The sequence below is a fragment of the Tuber melanosporum genome (genome assembly GCF_000151645.1).
Source record: "Tuber melanosporum whole genome shotgun sequence assembly, scaffold_224, strain Mel28".
NCBI lineage: Eukaryota > Fungi > Ascomycota > Pezizomycetes > Pezizales > Tuberaceae > Tuber > Tuber melanosporum.
Window position 1 is genome coordinate 1 of NW_003298891.1, and position 5,400 is coordinate 5,400.

Here is a 5,400-nt window from a genome sequence, read left to right on the forward strand (position 1 = left end):
ACTAGTAGGTGTTCACCTGAATTATAATGTCTAATGATAGGGGCTGGCCCCGTAAAAGAATTTACTATTAAACTGTACTTGTACTTATTAAAACCAACCACTATTACCTACAAACTGGAGAAAGATACTTAGTTAAATAATGATTAGAAGTAGTCTGTGAACACTTAGATGTGGGATACAAACATCCAAGTACCTCCTAAGCCTTCCAAACATCATCTAGTAACCAAGAAGAGATCTTAATAAGGTAATAATTGTTATACCAAGAAATATATATTACAATATCTCTACTGTCCTTATTTTAAGTTGTTAGTAATAATAAACGAAAACAACATTACCCAGTCTTCCTAGAAAATCTCAGTCTACACTTAAGATTTCAGCCTAAGTCTTCTTGACACATACTAATAGTTGACATTAGCCTAATACTTTAATAAGTAATTATATAATATAAAGTAGTATTACAAAAAAAATCTTTTATCAGATATTCTATATTTCTATTAACAGCCATTAATTACTTTGTAATAGGAGATACTATAAAAATATAAATAATTCATTTTAGTAAATTACTATGTAATAGGAGATACAAGGAAAATTTAAAAAATTTATTTCAGGAACACAATTAGTATCAATTGTTAGTATAATTTAAGGCTATAATATTTTGACTACTTAATTGATAATCTAAGAGTCTATATAGTAACATATTGGTACTGACTAGGAGGGTACTCACTAGTGGAGTTCATATATAAATCTTTAGTACTTAATACCTCACTTTTGGCTTTAAAGTTTAAAGCAGATATGAGGTTATGTCTCGCCTCTGTAGGAAGTCAGGGGTAGGGGTATTAAACTTTATAGCAGTATGATCTTAATAACCTTGTATGAGAATAGTGCACAGTATGAAGGGCATACTATAGGTATACTAGGTGAGGAGAGGCTAAAAATATGAAGGCAGATTGATTGTAGTTCTTGTCCTTAATTCTCCTAAGCAAGGTGGATGGTAATCCACTATATATACAGGTATGCATAACCCTGTCTAACTAGGAGAATAAAAGGAAAAACATAAACAGAACATAACTTTGACCTTGTTTGACCCCGAGAAAGTTGCTACAGAAATCGAAATAATCTTATATAGATATGTAGTGGTGAGAAAGGTACGCGGAAAGATTATCAATCTGATGATCAAGAAGAGTATATAAAATATGTATAAGTAAACAGAATATTCTGAACACCAAAAAGAAACCATATGTATAATCCCTGATCGTTATCATAAAATATTAAGAAAATGAATGCAATAAATATCCTAGCTGTAGTAATGTTTGCAGTTTATAGGATAAATCAAAATATCAACCAAGTATGAAAATATATGTTATTATCAAGTAAAATAGACATATGAAACAAATCAAAAAATTTCAACACTTTCCAACATGATCTTGAGTCCAAAAGTTCCATTATCTGAACCTGTGCTGATTTCACTAAAATGTTAATACATATATTGGAAAGATTATCTGACCAGACAAATTTAAGGAGGGTGAATGATCACATATCAATTTCTTGGCGTGGTTTATGGAAGTGGATATTGATAGGTTTGCTCCATTCGTTAAGTTAGTGGTTGCTGGCAAGAAAGTTTACACAAGTGTTATCTGCATGCAAAGCCATGGGTACAATGAATCAGGCATTGTGAATACCCTTTTGAAACCATTGGATTTGTCAGGTGGCAAGTGATATAGCGATGTATTCTACTTCCGTAGTTGAACTTAAGATGGAGGCCCATGTCTTAGATTGCCAGGAGATAAAAGCACTATTAAGGAGTACAATGTATATAGAGAATGAGCTGCAAGTGTCTAGGTAAGTTGTACAGTTTGCATCGATGAAGGTATTGATAGCATTTGTCGCAGTGTAAGGCTAGTAGAGTCTGAGGTCTTTAGTTCTGTTAACGTATCTTGAAACATGTTTGACTGCTTTAAGGTATTGTTCAGTCAGGTAAGAGGAAAATTGAGAGAAAAATGAAATAGCATATACTACATCAGGTCTTGTACCAGTTGTCAAGTATATAAGTGATCCTATCATAGATTAATAGATGGAGATATCCAGTATCTAAGTGTCTTTAGCCCCTTTCATGTATTAAATGCCTTTAAGTAAGTAGGTAGTAACGGAACCTGAGTTCTCCATAGTGAATCATTTAAGGGTTAACTTGATGTATTGTTATTGGGTAAGATGTATTCTATCTGATGTATACAGGATGTATAGGGTGAGCAGAAAGGTAGCTTCCCTAAAGTCCACTATCTCAAAAGCCGTTTTCAGGTCATATATCAAGGTTGAGGCATGTAGGTTATCGTCCGCATATATTGTAATGTTATGAAAAGCAAAGCAAACAAAGATGTAAATGTCATATCTCTTGTGAATAAACATGCATTGGTCAAGGCGGGATGTCGTAAAACTTTTAGAGGTTAAGAATCTGGCAAACAAGGCATACTATTTGTCTACAAATTGCTTAAGTGAATCAAGACATCAATTAAGTTTCCATACTTTATTGCCATCACTGAACCCTGGTAACGGCCACATGTATACTTCTTCTATCAATTCACCGTAGAGGAAAGTTGATTTAACATCAAATTGTTGCCTTGCTATCTGACTTTAGTACATGTCGCGAGTAGGAAGCGAAAGGATTTATAGTGAATGAGGAGAGCAAAGGTTTCATCAATGTCGAAGCCAGAAATTTGTGACAATCCTTTGATAACAGTTCCTGCCTGATACCTTTCCAAGGTGCCATTAGCATTTTACTTAGTTTTATTACCTACATACTATCTATCAGTTTTCTTCCTCCCAGTTTATTGACAACATTAAAGGATTTATTCTTCTCTATTGCCTTTATCTTGTCTTTCATAGTAATGGTTTATTGCTCCCTAAGCAGTTCTTTTGTTGCTTGATTATAGATAACAGGATTCATATTCAGTATTTCTGAAGCTATGAAGCCATGCCGTTATAGTTTACTTGAGATTCTTCCAGATCATGTTCGCATTGCTGGGAGCGCTTCCAGTTGAGGTTCCGGTGTGGGAGACCATGTAGCAGGGTGATAATACTTTTCTGGATTTTCAAGCGGTGGTAGAGGGTGAACTTCGACATTTATTTATTTTAGAGTATATTCCAATTCTTGTTCTTGTAGCTGAGTCTCAAGTTGTATAGTGGTAGGAAAGAAGAGAGATTGTATAGTTGCAATGATTTCTTCAATGGTAGCTAAATCCATTGGCACAAGCAGTATTATCCTCTTAGTTGTTCAGTCAAATACCTAGTTTCTGAGATCCTATATTGCAAGAGTATATATATCCATTATATGTTAATTGAAGAGGTGTAACTGACAAGATATTCTTCAATAGCCCAAGGCAGTAGCTTCATTCCTGGCCTTCTGGATTTCTCTGATATATGGATAAAATATTTGGTCATATATGAGTATAGGTGTTTGATCAATGGCTTTTTATTATAGAGAAATTCATAAGGCATTGAGTTTCCGATAGATCAGTTGGGAAGTCTCTTCCTAAGGCATATAGCAGTTACCATAGCTTCTGCCTAAAGTTATAAGGTAAGGCCAGTTATATAGAGTGAGTTGATGTAATAATTGTCCTATTATATCTTTTGGCAATGCTATTAGATTATGTGAGTAGGGAGGAGTCATGTCATATATAATTCCATGCTTTTGAAAAGGATTAAACCTCTCATTATTAACATACTCACCTCTACTATCCGTTCTGAATCCTTTTGTAATGACTTTGTCCTGAGTCTGACATTCTTGAATGAACTGGGTAAACACTTTAATAGTATCAGATTTATTTCGAAGAGGATAAATCCAGGTGTATCCAGTAAGTCATCGATGAATATTATGTAGTACCAACCGTTACCAAATAAAGGTTTTTGAAAATTTGCCACTAACGTCTGAATGAATTAACATAAAAGAGGTTTCACATCGATTGTAATTGTCTATGGATTTTGCCTTGGGTTTTTTGACTTGGAGGTAATGCACATTTGGCATTGCTAACCTTCTAGAATACTAGAGATGGTAGGTGTGTCAGAATAGTTGGTACTTTGAAGATATTTTGGTGAAAGATATCTAAGAGCTTTGTGCCACTACTGTTAAGTTATCTTCAACACCTTATCCTTTATCCCTTGTACAATATAGTCTACCCCATTAAGCTTTCCCCCAAGAATCTCTTCTTTACTTTCACTTGAAACATACATATCCTTCCCATTATTCTGTAAAGAAGAACCTTTTCCCGAAGACACAATAGTGTACCATGGTGACAAATTTGAAAGACTCAATGTAGGAACACAGAAAACACTTTGTAGAAAAACAGGAGTAACATGACCAGCAGAGGTTTTGGCCATGAACTTGAGTGTTCCGCAGCTGCACAAATCTATTACTGCATTTTGGGATAACTTAACAGTTCCCGTTTCCGGTTCGAAGTCTATAAGAAGGTTTATGTTGTTTGTCTTATGTGAGCTTGCACCAGTATTGATTACTCAATTGTGTGGGTTGGTTTTCTTTTATGTAGTTTTGAGAGAGGTAGCTGTACCGACTGGTTAGAATATTTCTTTCTTTCTGATCTTAGCTGATTTAACAGCATTACCTTTCTTCTTCTTAAGATTGTCAGCCTTGAGCTTATGATATTCATTCCTAGTGTGACTTTTATTATAAGCAGAAGGTAATGGTTCTTCCAGTACAATTACTCCTTAGATGTCCGGGCCACAGGTTTCCATGGTTGTTCTTGTTCTTTTCCTTTGATATGGATTGTTTTATACACCTTATCATCCTCAGAACTAAGAGAGGATTTTAGGTCCAACAGTTTGTTGTATACATAATTGTAGGAAAGGTCCTGCTTGGTTTAGAAATTATTGACAAAGTTACGCATTGATTCAGGAAGAGGGTGGAGGAGTATAGTAGCATTTGCTTACAATAATTCAAAAACTAATTGGAAAATAAAACGTAGTGCATATCTGTCTGTTTTGGCCACTGAGGAACACCTGTGTTGTATACGATTCCATAAGGTATCGTACTTGCTAATACTGTCCACGATAGGTTGTGATAAATCATATTTGAAATTAAAGACCTGGTTAAGCTGGTCAAACAATGAGGTACCATTTTCATTATGAAATTTGACCTGGAACGCCATCCAGATCGCCAGAGTGTCTTGTAAGTTGCCAACAATATGTGCTGGCGAGGATCGATTGTCTCAAGAAAGTATACCATAGTATATTGGTAGTAATTGCAAAACTCAGCTATTGGTTCAGTTTTTATAACCTCTCCATCATGAATGATCTCTTCATGGATAATTTCTTCTTCAGTTATAATTTGCCAACAGCTATATAGTCCGAGAACATACTCAGAGATGTCATGCCAAAAACGAAATTTTTAAA